Source organism: Cynocephalus volans, chromosome 7 (assembly GCF_027409185.1).
Source record: "Cynocephalus volans isolate mCynVol1 chromosome 7, mCynVol1.pri, whole genome shotgun sequence".
Lineage (NCBI taxonomy): Eukaryota > Metazoa > Chordata > Mammalia > Dermoptera > Cynocephalidae > Cynocephalus > Cynocephalus volans.
This window is the reverse complement of record NC_084466.1, coordinates 82,771,974-82,787,756: the sequence shown is the minus strand read 5'-3', so window position 1 is coordinate 82,787,756 and position 15,783 is coordinate 82,771,974. Positions and strand designations below refer to the sequence as shown.

General features: G+C 41.5%; 1 pseudogene; it reads left to right on the top strand.

Moving 5' to 3' along the window:
• Positions 1-2,829: 2,829 nt before the first annotated feature.
• LOC134381678 (FGFR1 oncogene partner 2 homolog) lies at positions 2,830-3,469 on the top strand (annotated as a pseudogene).
• Positions 3,470-15,783: the final 12,314 nt, after the last annotated feature.

Below are 15,783 nucleotides of genomic sequence, written 5' to 3'. Positions count from 1 at the left end.
GGGAATCACTATATTTCAGAGGATCTGTGTGGAATGCACTAGACTTCTTAACTTTTAATATAGAATGTCAGCTTAATCACCAATTCATCTAAGTCTTTTCATCACCGCTCAGGCATTGGCCAGCAAGGTGAACTGACTCAAATGGTTAATGGAGACAAGGACACGGTGCTGGTGACGTGGGCTTTAATGTCCAACTCTCATGGCAGGAGTTGGGTGGCTTGGTTGTGTCAGTGAGGCAGGAATGGTACAGGGACATGCCCCAGAGAAGCTATTTATAAATATTTCGGCTGATCAGCACTGCTGCCTGTTTGCCAGGCAGTTAACCACACAAGCGATCGGCGTGCTCCACCGCTCCACCTGCGCACGAGGAGAGCAAAATACAGACGACCACCATTTCCACCCTTCACCTGCGCAAGACCGGAAACCGATACTGCCTCATTAGGCCTTAATTACTATCTTAGATCCTCCTCCACAGAGGAATATTCCTCCCCTTACTTAAGACAGTGAAACAGCCCTGTCCCAGGACAATATATATATAAACCATCCCCTTGGGAATGCAGGGGACATTTCTCATTTTCTTTCCGAGGCTGCCTATGCACACACGTGGTGCGTATGCTCTTTGCACAATAAAGTCCTGTTATTTGCATGTTTGTTGGTCTGTCTCTTTTCCTCTTCTCTGGCGGAGTGTGCTCACTGGACTACGGTGAGCACACTTCACTGATCCCGGGTAAGGTTCTCCCTACTTGGTTTGATCAAGGACCTAGACCAGCCATCTGGTTTCACCAGGACAGAATGCGAGGCTGAGGGAGAGAGGGGAGGCAGCTGGGGACAGCTCCACTCTAGGGCGGTGGGGACCAGAGCAGGATGGGCCCAGCAAGAGTCAAGTGGTACGACATTACTGGTGGTGGAGAGTGTGCAAGGCTGCACCGGACAGTGTCAGTTTCCCATAGGAGCCCCGGGATGGATGGAGTGGTGGGACAGCACATTCCAACAGATGGGGAAGAACGTGGGGGCAGAACAACCACCCACAGTGTGAATGTGGGAGGGCCAGAAGGCTATTAGAAACAGGTGAAATATTCCTCTGAGCGGTGGTTTAATGTTGGTGCACATTGAAATCACCTGAAGAGCTTTAAAAATACTGATATTTGGGTCCCACACCCAGAAATCAAAATGCAATTAATTGGTCTTGATTGTGACCTGGACATTGGTATTTTTAAAAGCTCCTTTAGTGTTGATTCTAACAGCAGCCCAGGTTGAGAGCACAGGCTTAAGTGGGAAAGGTAATTACTCTGTCAAAGACTGCGGCAGGCTGGAGAGGGATGTGAAGGATGGATGTGGCTGCCTGTGCCGCCAGGAAGGTACACCTTCAGTGATGCAGTCTGTGGGTTCTTAAAACATGAATCAGATTTTATAAGCAAAATCCTATTCAAATGCCCCACAGATCCCTTAAAGCATCCACGTGGTTGGAAAAATTGAACCCCTAATTTTCTTATTTAGAGTGATGAGATTTGCATTAATCAGTCATTCTTTCCTGGTGACATGCACTTAGAAACTGATAGTTAAGTCCCCCAGGGTGTAGGATTGTGGAATCATACTTCAGCCGAGTGCTCACAGCTTTTAAACTCATGCGCAAAGTAAGTTTGTTTGAAACGCAAACTCCCCATCACCGTGCCTACGGATTGGAAAGCAGTAAGTGAGTGGGGCCTGAATGAGACCTGACAAACTCCCCAGGTAATTATGTGACAAAGGTTATCTGTGGCCCTGTACTGGGAAGCTCTGCAGAGGAAGGCTTAATGCATTTGGCTTTCTTAAGAGCACTCTAACCCACCCTTTCAGTATCCGGTGTAAAGAGAATTTACAATTTAATGGATGCTGGAATGAGGAAATCAATTCCTAGGGCTCCAATCTAAGTGCGTGTCTACAGCAAGTTTAGAGGATGTCCCACTGGGTACGTCCTCACACATTACAAGGCTGATGCCTGCATGCACAGCTCGGGCCTGTCGAGCATTTTACAGCCCACAGCTGAAGCACACTCAGAAGTGTGGAGAACATTTGAGAGCCTTCCACCCGAGATGGCCAGCACCGGGCAGCTGGGGTCCCAGCCCGTCTCCACCTGGGGCCCTCGCCCTCTGAGATTGACATTGCATAATTTGGGTTATTCCACGAATATTCCTTCATCACAGCCAAGGTTACCAAGAGGACTAAAATGATGAGGATGTGTTCATGTTCCATCCTGCATGACAGAAACGAAGCCCCACATTAAAGTGAAAGCAGAAACAAGTCTGCTTCAGGGATGAAGCACACTGCTGGGGTGTTCCTGGTTTCAGTTAGGGATTAGCTTTCTGCAAATACTGCTTTCATGGGGAATCATTTAACCCTATGTGTCAGAAGAGAGCACATATCATGCATGGTCCCGAGCATAAGTATGTTGGACTGAAGAGAGGGAAAGAGAATGGTACTGAGATTCAATTGAAGGGGTGGGTAGGCAGCCCCCATGAACCCTGGGCAGTAGTTCCTCTTGGTGCCTCACTATTCTCTCACGGAGACTTGTGTTACCTGCTGCTGTCTGCCTCTGCACCATCAGAGGCTGAGGAGGTATCCCCAGGCTTGACATCAGAGGGTCACTCTATGTTTAGCATTTTGTGGAACCGCCAACAGTTTTCCAAATGGCTGCACCATCTTACATTCCCACCAGCAGTGCATGAGGGTTCCCATTTCTCCACATCCTCGCCAACTCTTGCACTGGAGCACAGAAGCCTCCTGGCATCCCCCAACCAACCATTTCAAAAAGCTTTTCAGCTGTTGGCTGCCACGAATGGAGACTAGAAAATGAGTTGCACAATGGAGAAGAGCCTTGCTGATGCCAAAACTCTCCTGGCTGGTCAAGAGACCATGACAATGTGGCAAAATCTCTTTGTGAGCAGACCACCCCTCAAGAGGACTAGAAGTGATAAAGCAGTGCTAGGAAGAAATTCAAGAACTGAATGAAGACTCTAGATATTAGCCAAGACACGGCAAGAGATCAGTGAGACTGCAGAGGACTTCATACATCTCTGGAGGAACATCAGTTAGCTTTGGGACTTATAATGAGCAAGTACTGAGAGCGAAGGTTGGGTTTCTGATGGCCAAGAAGGGTGACCTTGGCATAATAATGAGTTTTACCGAGCAGCATTTCAAGATAATACAAGCCCACATTGCCCAGATAACTGAAATGGCAGCAACAGTGAGGAAAGCCACTGAAAGTGGTCAGCACCGGGATGGCATGAAATAGGAAAAAAATTTAGTTAAACAGGAAATTAAGGATTTGAGAGAAATCCTTCAAATAACTCAAGATTCATGTTTCAGGCTCATGAAAGACGATGAAAAGGGAAGTTCAATCTTTGTCAACTTTTCCCAAGTGATCCGAGCCCAAGAGGAGATAGACACTTCTGTGGCACAACTTCGAAAGACCCCCGGGCTGGCCGACTGAACGAATGAATGAATGGAATACCGGACAATCACTGTGTCAATCAGCCAACCATTGATCACCTTTAGATTATGCAAAATACACTGGCAAATTACATTTTTAAAAGATAGTTTCTGAAAATACATAATAAATGGACATAGGATTTATTCTTATTAAAATATAATTTAAAAATAACTCAATAGGTAAATAGATAAGAATCTCTCACAATGACATCATAGGGTAACTCCATGTTTAACTTTTTGAGGAACTACCAGCTGTTTTCCAAAGTAGCTACACCATTTTACATTGCCACAGCAACGTGTGAGGGTTTGAATTCCTCCACATTTACACCCAAGTCTTGTTATTGTCTGTCTTTTTGATTACAGCCATCCTAGTGGTGTGAAGTAGAATCTCATTACGGTTTTAGTGTTCCCCTATGATTAATAATGTATTATTACTGTTATGCATCTTTTCATGTATGTATTGGCCATCTTCATGTATCTTCTTTGGAAAAATGAATGCTCATATCTTTTGTCATAAAGTGGCATGTGATTTTTTAAATTAATTTTCTATTTATTGCTGGTGTATAGGAATGCAAATTATTTCTGTATATTGACTTTATATCCACTAGTATTGCTGAAACCCATTCTTGTTTTACATAATTGATTATACATATTTGTGAGGTACAGAGTTGACTATCAATATTTGTATAAAATATGTGATGATCAAATTAGGATAATTAGCATATACATCATTAAAATACATAATCATTCTTTGTGTCCATTAACCAATTTCTTGTTGAGCCCCCTGCCTCTCCACCTTTCCCATCTCTAATAAACATAGGTCTGTTCTCTCCTTCTGAAATTTCAATGTATTATTGTAATTATCCTTCCTTCCTTCCATCCTTCCTTCCTTTCTTCCTTTATCTTTCTTTCTTACTTTTTACCTCCCACTTATAATGAGGACATACAGTATTTCTCTTTCTGTACCTGACATATTTCACTTAACATAATTTTCTCCAAGCTCATCCATGTTGCTACAAATGTCAGAATTTCAATATTTTTTATGGATGAGTAGCATTCCATTGTGTACAGGTACCACATTTTCCTTATCCAATTGTCCACTGATGGATATTTAAGTTTGTTCCAACTCTTGGCTATTATAAATAGAGCTGCGATAAACATGGGAGTGCAGATATCCCTTCAGCCTGATGATTTCCATTCCTTTGGGTGTACACCCAGTAGTGGGATTGCTGAATCATATGGTAGTTCTATATGTAGTTGTTTGAGAAACCTCCATGCTGTTTTTCATAAAGGCTGCACTAACTTACAGTCCCACCCACAATGTAGAAGTGTTCCCCTTTCTCCACATTCTTGTCAGCATTTGTTATTCTCTGTCTTTTTGACAATAGCCAGTCTAACTGGAGTGAGATGATACCTCAGTGTGGTTTTGATTTGCATTTCCTGGATGATTAATGATGTTTAGCATTTTTTCAGGTACCTGTTGGCTATTTGTATGTCTTTCTTTGAGAAATGTCTTTCAGCTCTTTTGCCCATTTTTTAATCAGATCATTAGTGGGTTTTTGTTGTTGTTGTTTTTTACCTTTAGGTTGTTTGAGTTTCTTGTATATTCTGGATATTAATCCCTTGTCAGGTGTATAGTTTGCAAATATTTTCTCTTATTCCATAGGCTGTATTTTTATTCTGTTGATTGTTTCCTTTGCTGTGCAAAAGCTTTTTAGTTTTATATAATCCCATTTGTTTATTTTTTCTTTTGTTCCCTGTGCTTTGGGGGCCTTATTCGTAAAATATTTGCCCAGTCCTACTCCCTGAAGTGTTTCCACTATGTTTTCTAATTTCAGGGCTTACATTTAAGTCTTTCATCCATTTTGAGTTAATTTTGGCATATGATTAAAGGTGTGTGTCTAGTTTCATTCTTCTACATATGGATATCCCATCTTCACAGCACCATTTATTGAAGTGGCTGTATTTTCCCCAAGGTATATTCTTAGTGCTTTTGCCAAAGATCAGTTGGCAGTAAGTACATGGATTCTCTACTCTATTCCATTGGTCCATGTGTCTGTTTTTATGCCAGTGCCACATTGTTTTGTTTGCTATAGCTTTGTAGTATAATTTAAAGTCAGATAGTGTAATGCCTCTGGCTTTTTTTTTTTTTTTTTTTTTTTTGCTCAGGATTGCTTTGGCTATTCGAGGTCTTTTGTTGTTCCATATGAATGTTAGGATTGTTTTTTCTATTCCCGTGAAGCATGTCATTGGTATTTTGATGGGGTTTGCATTGAATCTGTAGATTGCTTTGGGAAGCATGGACATTTTCACAATGTTAATTCTTCCAATCCAAGAGCACAGTATGTCTTTCCATCTTTTTGTGTCCTCTTTAATTTCTTTCAGTAGTGATTTGTAGTTTGCATTGTAGAGCTCTTTCACCTCCTTGGTTAAATTGATTCCTAGGGTTTTTTGTTTGTTTGTTTGTTTTGTTTTTTGGTGACTATTGTAAATGGTCTTGCTTTATTTCTTTTTCTGCTAGTTTATTGTTGGAGTATAAAAACACTACTGACTTTTGCTTGTTGATTTTGTATCCTGCAACTTTACTGAAATCATTTATCAGCTCTAAGAGTTCTTTTGTAGAGTCCTTAGGTTTTTCTATAATGGATCAAGTCATCTACAAACAAGGACAGATTGACTTCATCTTTTCCAATCTGGATGCCCTTTATTTCTTTCTCTTGACTAATTGCTCTGGCTAGTACTTCTAATACTATGTTAAACAGGAGTGGTGAGAGTGGGCATCCTTTTCTTGTCCCTGTTCTTAAAGGAAAAGCTTTCAGCCTTTCCCCATTCAGGATGATATTGGCATGGGTTGTCTTATATGGCTTTTATTATGTTGAGACACTTTCCTTCTATACCTAATTTGTTGAGAGTCTTTATCATGAAGGGGTGTTGAATTTTGTCAAATGCTTTTTCTATGTCTATTGAGATGTACTTATGATATTTGTCCTTCATTTTGTTGATGTGATGCATTACATTTATTGATTTGTGTATGCTGAACCATCCTTGCATCCCTGGGATGAATCCCTCTTGATCATGATGTATTATCTTCTTGATGTGCTACTGAATTCTGTTTGCTAATATTTTGCTGTGGATTTTTGCATCTATGTTCATCAGGGATATTGACCTATAGTTTTTTGTTGTGTCTTGGTCTGATTTTGGTATCAGGATAATGCTGGCCTCATAGAATAAGTTTGAGAGACTGGCTTCTGTTTCAATTTTTTGGAGTAGTTTGAAAAGACTTGGTATTAATTCCCTTTTAAAGGTTCAGTAGAATTCAGTATTCAAGCCATCTGATCCTGGGCTTTTCCATGTTGGAAGTTGCTGATTACCACTTCCATCTTTTTGCTCATTATTGGTCTGTTCAGGTTTTCTATTTCTTCTTGGTTCAGTCTTGGTAGTTTGTATGTGTCCAAAAATTTATCCATTTCTTCCAGGTTTTCAAATTTGTTGTTCATAATAAACTCTACTGATTCTTTGTATTCTTGTGGTATCAGTTATAATGTCTCCTTTTTCAGTTCTGGTTCTTGTTATTTGGGTCCTTTTCTTTTTTAGTTAGTCTGGTTAATGGTTTATCTATTTTGCTTATCATCTCAAAAAAACACTTTTTTGTTTTGTTGGTCTTTTGTATTGTATTTTGGTCTCTATTTCATTTAGTTCTTTGATCTTAATTACTTCTTTCCATCTACTAATTTTGGGATTGTATCATTCTTGTTTTTCTAGTTCTTTGAGATATAACATTAGGTTGTTTATTTGACAAGTCTTTCAGTTTTTTTGAGCATTTATTGCAATAAACTTCCCTCATAGTACTTCTTTTGCAGTATCCCACATGTTTTGGTATGATGTGTCTTTATTATTATCAGTTTCAAGAATTTTTTTTATTTCCTGTTCAATTTCTTCTTTGACACATAGTTGTTCAGGAGCATGTTGTTTAATTTCCATGTATATGTATGGCTTCCAAAGTTGTTTGCTTGTTATTGATTTCTACTTTTAATCCATTGTGGTATGGAAAAATACTTGAAATTATTTCAATTTTTAAAAATTTGCCAAGACTTGGTTTGTGACCTAACATGTGGTCTATCTTGGAGAATATTCCATGTGCTGATAAGAAGAATGTATATTCTATAGTTGTTGGATGAAATGTTCTGTAGATGTCTGATAAGCCCAATTGTTCTGAAGTGTAGTTTAAATCCTGTGTTTCTCAGTTGATTTATTGTCTAAATGATCTGTCCAGTGTTTAGAGAGGGGTGTTGAGGTCCACAACTATTATTGTATTAGGGTCTACCTCTCTCTTTAAGTCTGATAGTGTTTGCTTTATATATCTTGTGTGCTCCAATGTTGGGTGAATAAATATATCTTTATGATTGTTATTTCTGCTTGCTGGATAGATGTATTTGTCATTATATAATGTCTTTCTTTGTCTCTTTTTATAGTTTTTGGTTTAATGTCCATTTTATATGATATAAGAATAGGTAGTCCTTCTTGTTTTTGGTTTCCATTTGTGTGGTATATCTTTTTCCATCCCTTCACTATTAGTCTGTGTGTGTTTTTACAGATGAGGTGTGTTTCTGGTAGGAGCATATAATTGAATATAGTTTTTTAATCTGTTCAGCCTGTATATGACTTTTGAATGGGGGATTTAATCCATTTACATTTAGGATTGTTACTGAAAGGTACTTTTCTACTCCTGGCATTTAATTGAATTTTATGTGGTTGTTTTAAGTATCTCTTGTACCTTTCCTTCTTTTTTATTGTTTGTCTTTAGCGCTTGTTGGTTTTTTGAGGTGGTAAGACATAGTTTCTTTCTCCTTCTCATTTGCATATCTACTGTACCAGTGGGATTTGTTCTTTCTTGTGTATTCATGGTGGTGATTATCATTTTTTGGATTCCAGATGAAGGACTCACTTGAGATTTCTTGTAGGACTGGTCATCTGGTGGTGACCTCCCATAGTTTCTGTTTATCTGGGAAATATACTGTTTCTTCTTCATTTCTGAAGGATAGCCTTCCTGAAGTATAGTATTCTTGGCTGGCAGTTTCTTTTTTTCTTTTAGTACTTTGAATGTATCATCCCATTCTCTTCTGGCCTGTGAATTTCTATGGAGAAGTCTGCTGTTAGTCTGATGGGGACTCCCTCACAGGTGATTTGATGCTTTTCTCCTGCAGTTTTTAGGATTCTCTCTTTGTCTTTGACTTTTGAGAGTTTGACTACAATGTGTCTCGAAAAAGAACTTTTGTATTAAGTCTATTTGGGGATCTTTGAGCTTCTTAGATCCGGAAGTCCATATCTCTCCCAATACCTGGGAGGTTTTCCACTATTATTTTACTGAGTAGGTTTTAAGTCCCTTTTCCTTTCTCTTCCCCTTCCAGAACACCCATGATTCAGATGTTTGCGCACTTAAGGCTGTCCAATAGCTCTTGTAGATTTTCTTCATTTTTTGTGGTTCTTTTTGTTTGTTTGTTTTTTGTTTTCTGCTTGAGTTATTTCAGAAAGACTATCTTTGAGATCAGAAATTCTTTCTTCCCCTTGCTCTAGCCTGCTGCTTAAGCTCTTGGTTATAGTTTTTATTTCATTGAATGAGTCCTTCAGTTCCAAGAGTTCTGATACATTCCTTTTAAAATTTCCTCCTTCATATTCTGGACTGCTTTTCTCATTTTTCTCATTTCATGTTCTGCACTGTTTTTCTCCTGTGTCATCTATCTGAGTTCTTGTATCTGAGTTTCCTTAAGATTGTTGCTCAGAATTCATTTTCAGACATTTCAAATGTTTTCTGCTGTTTGAGGTCTGGTACTTGAGAATTATTGTATTCCTTTGGAGGTGTCATATTTTCTTGATTTTTCATATTTCTAGTACCCCTACATTCATGTCTGGTCATCCGTTGGAGCATTTGCTTCTTCTATTATTCTGAGGTGGCTATTGATGTGACAGACTCCTCATCATCAATTGTTATATAGAGACTGTAGGGTGGGATGTTTTAGTTTTGGTTCTTCATAGACTCAGTAGCATAGTTCCTGTGTGATCACTTTGGCTGTATTCAACATCAGGTATGTCTGTGAGTGCATTCATGGCCTACACACTCAGTGGATCCTTCCTCTTTCCTTTTCTCTTGTCTGGCAAAACAGAAGAACACTTGGATCTGGGCAAGGTGGAACTGGTGGCTCCTGGGCTGAGTACTGATGGCAGCAGCAGCGATGGCTGCAGTGGGGAGCTGCACCAACTGCTGAGCAGAGAGACAGTGGTTGCAACCAGTGTTTTGGGTCTGGACAATGCTGGTTGTAGCTGGCAGCTGCAAGCCGGCATCAGGAGCTATGCAGCAGGGGGTGCCAGCAATTGTGGCTGTGGCTGCATCTGTGGGTGGTGGAGACTGAGCATTGGGGGGTGCCTGAGGCTGTGGCTAACATGTGAATTTAAACTGATTTTATGGACATAAATTCATCTCCTTGCTATTGAGTGGTAAGGGTTCTTTACACATCCACAAGTCCCTTATCAGATAGGTGATTTTCAACTACTTTCTCTGAGTCTGTGGTTTATCTTTTCACTTCCTTTATGATATAGTTTGAAGAGGAAATTATCTTAATTTTGATGAAGTCCAATTTTTCTAATTCTTCTTTTGTTGCTTACACTTTTGGTACCATGTTTAAGAACCCAATGTCTAATCTAGAACCATAAAAATTAATCTTTTGTTTTCTTCTAAGGGTTTTGTAGTTTTAGCTTTTAGGTCTATGGTCTATTTTGTGTTAATGTTTGTGTTTGGTATGAAGTAGAGATCCAACTTCTTTCTTCTACATGTGGATATTATGTTGCTCCAGTAACATTTATTGAAGACTATTTTTTCCTCATTGAATTGTCTTGACATCTTTGTAAAAAATAAACTGGCCATAAATATAAAAACTTATTTTTATGGACTCTCCATTCTAGTTCACTAATATATTTATCCTATGCCAATACTGCATGGTCTTAATTACTGTAGCTTTATAGAAAGCTTTAAAATTGAGAAACATATGTCCTACAACTTTGTTCTTCCTTTCATAATTGTTTCAGATACTCAGGGTCCCATATTTTAGGATCACCTTGTCAATTTCTGTGAGAAGAGCCAGCTGGAATTTTGAATCTACAGATCAGTCTGGAGAATGTTTCCATTCTAGCAATATTAAGCCTCAGCATCCCAGCTCTGATAAACTCATTTCATACCTTTATATTGTCAGTCACCTACTACCTCAGGGAAGGACAAAGAACTCAAATCCACAATTTTCTTCCATCTAAATTAAGGCTGTAGCACTAGAAAATAGTAAGGGCATCATTGGATAATGTAAGGAGATTGTGTTGCCTAGTTTTCTGAAGAAATTTGGAAAGATTCTTTGAAAATCTCCTGTTTTCTAATCATTTCTATAATTTTGGATTTTTGTTTGTTTGTTTGTCTTAGTTCCCATCTGTGCCTGGTATTGTGCTAGTTGTTTCAGCAAGCTGATTTATATCAGACATGCTCTTGCTCTCCTAGTGGTTGACAATAGAGAATTGCTGGCACCCTGGTAGGGCAATGTTGCAGATCAAAATGTGGCTATCTGTTTTAATTTTTTCTCCAGACATTTTGCTTGTTACTAATTTGTTGCAGGTCAATGTTTGTAGCCCCATGGAGAAAATTGCTTTCCCTGGAAATTCATTAGCCCTGGACACAAGAAGCTTGCTGGAGTGAGGTAGAAAACTCCAATGAAGGATAAGGATACAAGTCCATTTTATAACCGCACTTGGGGGACCTGGCGGGTAGCAGAGTCAGAGATCATCTGGTCTACCCCGTACCTAATGAAACAAGACTCTGATACATAAAAGATGCAAATTTGGTTTAATTTGCAGAAGCCACAGTTACCAACCCCATCAGGAGGTGTTAATTTGTGTCTTGACCTTGCCAATGTCAACTCACACAATCATAGACCTCTTCTTCCTTGAACTCTTTCCTCTCAAAAGTAAACCACATTAGAATTCTTGGAATGGGAGCTTCTTGCCCATCTTTGATCTTTTTGTCCCCTAGCTAGGTAGCCCTGGGATGATGCTTCCTGTTGGACAGAGGCTACCCCTGTGGCCTACAGGGGACCCACTAGGAGGGCTTGGCAAGGAGGCTCTGAGGTGGTGAGTTAATGGAGTTCTGTAGGCCCAAGTCCACAGGCTTTAGGTGGGAGAGCACGGAGCCTCAGGGACCAGGGTCAGAGCCCCTCTGATAAACAGTCTTGGTTCTGCTCTGGGGTCTCAATCTGAGCTGAGCATTTTGGATTTAGCCACAAACACCCTCTTGAGAATTAAATGTTGTAATGCATCACAGGGACTAGACACATTGCCAAGATACTGATTTATATGACACAGGATGATTACTCTTTTTTTGCTCTCTGAATGCAGAATCTAGGAAGAAAGGCTGGACCAGTCGGTGGAAGTTTGGGGTCAGAAGTTGGGAGTCTGACCTGCCCATTGCCTTTCTCTTCTCTAAGCCAACTCAGTTCTACCCACTGTAGCTCAAAGGAGAGAATACCAGCCTGTGGAGGAACTACACACCCTCTGAAGTTTGTCGGGGCTGGGTGGGCAGGCATCTGGGCAGGAGTGGGATGTGAAATTGTTGGTAAAAGGGAATCACTTTTAAATTCTACTAAAGTAGAAATTTTGATAATAAATACCCTTTCACCTGCCAACCAATAACCTGAGCATTAACTGAATCAACTTCTTTTTAAGTTTCCACCTTGGGTTTTATAATACCAATAGTTATTTAGGAAGGACCAGATTTTTTTAATAAATAGTGATCAGTTACTAAGTGCTGGATAACAGTGGTGAACAAGAAGAGAGTCACAGCTGTCACAGGATGATGTTTGTCTAAGGCAGAGAGACACTAAGGGTGGGGATGAATACAGAACGTAAGGTCAGGAAACAATGAGGACTGTAAGAACAGAGGCAGAGGGTAGAAAATGCTGGAGCCAGAGTGGTGAATCTAGAGGGGGGAGAACTCGTACTTACTGAGATCCTCAAATGGGTGATTTATGAAGAACATCTCATTAAATCCCTATGGTGGATATGTTCGTGTCTTCAAAATACAGTCAGAGGAGCTGAGGCTCTGAGAGGCAAGTTAAATGCCCGGGGTTGTTCAGGGAGAAACAGGTACAACCCAATTCAATCTGGGGTCATCTGACTCTGAAACCTGTGTTCTTTTCACTATGCCACCTCCCAACACATTTCTCTAGCCCCATCCTTCTATAGATCATCTCTGAATGAGCCCATGGGAAGCAGAAATCTAGAGACTTCCCCAGCGCTGTGTTGGGGGAAGCCCTCTCTGTGAATTTCTTCAATGTGGCAGGAATTGAAAGAAGACGGGCTGCAAGCTGAAGATCCAAAGAGAAGTAAGATAGCAAGACCTTGTCCCAAGGTCCTGGCCCCCAGGAGAACCCCTCCTGGTCCTTCAATCCTTATGGAGGACACTCTGGGCCAAGGAGCTCCAGGAAATTCCGCCAGGAGGACGCTCACCCCTGTGGCCCCTGCGAGGCAGCAGCTCCCAAGCTCTCAGCTGCCCCGTCACACACTGTGAATCACTGCTATTTTTAAACCCCTCTTTTCTGTGCCCTTTTCATCTGACAGGTGAAAAATTGCTGTCATTTTAGTTCTGAATAACATTCATTACTTATTATCTGTGAAGAAAGACCTTTTTTACTACCTGGGTATTCCCTCCTCTGAAACTATGCCCAGTTGATTTTATAATATAAAGAGGGACTCAGCCCCACTTTATACATGTGGATGAGTGAAAATAAATGAAGAATGGGGGTCTGTGTACAGGAGGAGGGGGCGGCCTGTCTGGAGATCATAGAGGCCATACTGCAGTTTGGGGCCCCGCATCAGTGCACAAGAAAGAAACAGCTTTCAAAATCATCTGATGCTGTCCCACCAGCAGTCTGAATTGACCTCAGCATCTTGAAAATGGTCACCAAATATGGGCAGTAACTTTACAGAATGATGAAGGCTATTAAGCTCAATGTGCAAAGTTCATTGACTGGCTCGTACAGAAGAAAAATCACATCCCTAAGAGCTCTCTAAGTATGTACATATTTAACATTATGCGTTTCACAAACCCAGCCACTATCCAGCCACCTTGTGTGACAGCTTCAAGAGCCCACCTGATGAGGACAGAGAGGAGATGCCCACCAGGGATCCAATGGCACTCTGTGGCCAGCATGGGTGGCCCTGGAGGAGCCCTAGCTGCAGTTACCTTAGGGCCCTACATCTAAGGGCAGGTCTTTGACCAGGTCTCCTTAGCTCCAGGTCTCCTCTTCCCTGCCTGGGACTCACTCCCATACAAATTAATGGTTGACTTCAGCCATTATCTGCCCCACAGCTCAGCGGCACTTGTCTGGTACTTTGTAGAGCAGCCTGCACTTTTAAGTGTGCTCGCAGGCATCGAGAGAACAGCAGGGAGTAGTCCCCTGAAGCTGTGGCTCCTCTCCTGCCTGGGAACAAGTCTGGCTGTGGAGGAGGTTCTGTCCAAACCTGGGGATGCTCCGACCCTGCCTGCCTCTTCTCTTTAGCTTGATCTTGCATCTCAAAATAGCACTTTCATCTGTCGACTTCACAGCCTTGATCTAACACTGCAGAGACAGATTTGAACTTCACGCACTGTGCTTTTGTGTCTGCCAGCTTCAGAAATAGTACAGGCAGGAAAGAGCTGGCAGAACTGGGCCCAGTTATTCTTCCGTAGTCTGTGTTTAGTCTCAACTTTTGTATTGGCCTCTCCCTTCTCTGCAGAGGACCCTGACATGGACATGGCTGCTTTAGCCCCATGTGCCAGGGGCTGTGAGTGCTGTGTGTAAGTGCTGTGGACAGACAGAGAAATGTTGTAGGGAGCATGATGCTGCCCACTCAGCCCAGCAGAGTGGTGAGGGAAAGAGGTGGCTGCCCCTGTGAATGTCCTCTGAAGCCTGAACCAGATCGAGGGCAAAGGGTCCTAGCACAGAGCCAACTAAAGGATTGCAAGCACACTAGCAGGTGGCAGGTTGCAGGAAAAGGCAAAACTGCAAACTGCAGGTCCACAGGTAAATCAAACTGCACTGCATCTATCCTTTTGGCTGACAATGACCTATAAAGTATAGGGTCATTCGTCACAGTGTGAAAGTCAGACCTGTGCCTGCCACGTGTGGTCCAGGAAAGAGTCTCTCACAAGGAGAGACAGGAAGCTGATGGGAAAATTGTTTCTGTTTTGCATGGGGGGGGGGGGAGGGTATGTGTTTCCATAGGATAAAAATGAGTTTGTGGTCACACTGTAAAATACTTATATGATTATTTTCATTTCTGTATCCAGAAATAAAAATCCAAATATTAACAAATATCTACTCATCAAGACAATGTTTTCTTCTAAAAACCTATGCCCCCAGGCCTTGTTTGCTGGCTCCTGTGCATTATGGACAATATCTGCTCCGAGCAGGTGAGCCGGGCAGTGTGGGAGACAGCCTCGAACACTGTCACTATTACAGTGTAAGGACTCCTGGGCTGCTGGTCTCATCAGGCATGAGCAGCTTGTAAGAGAGGACGAGAGGACAAGAGGACATGCTAAGCCCTATATTGTTTTATGGAAGGAAAACCGTTCTAGGTTCCTTCTGCAACATCACCTCCTGCCTCGTTCCATGGATATCACCTGTCCTGCCTCTATGGCTGACATCTGGGAATGGGTGAGCACCGGGCATTGGCCCGACTGTAGGAATAATAGCTCATATTTGTAGAGTTCTTACCAATTGTTAGTGCTTTTAAATTTATTTAATCCTCAGCACTATTTGGCAGCTGTAATCATCACTCTCATTTTCGGATAAGTTAACTGAAGTGTAGCAAGGTCAGGTGACTTGTACAAGGGCACACTGATAGAAAGAGCAGGAGCTAGGTCTGGGCCAAAGCCCCTGTATCATCACCGCACCCAGCTTTCTGGAGTGGGCAGAGAGAAGAGCAGGATGTGCTTCTTGCTGGTGCATAAGCGAGATGCTCACAAAGCCTTAAGTCCTTGCCTGGCCTCCTAGAAGGACAGCCGCCATAGGTGGTTTTTCTACCTTGAGTTGATATGCTGTGCACCATGTGTCAATCAAAACAAGTTCTGCTACCCTGACTGCCACCAGCTGAGCTGCCAAGCTCTGAGAGAGCAGGATGGTGTCTCTTACCTGTTGGTGAAGCACCAATACCTAGCACATAGTAGGTGCTCAATATATAATTGTTGGTGTGGCCGGTTAGCTCAGCTGGTTAGAGCGTGGTGCTAATAATATATAATTGTTG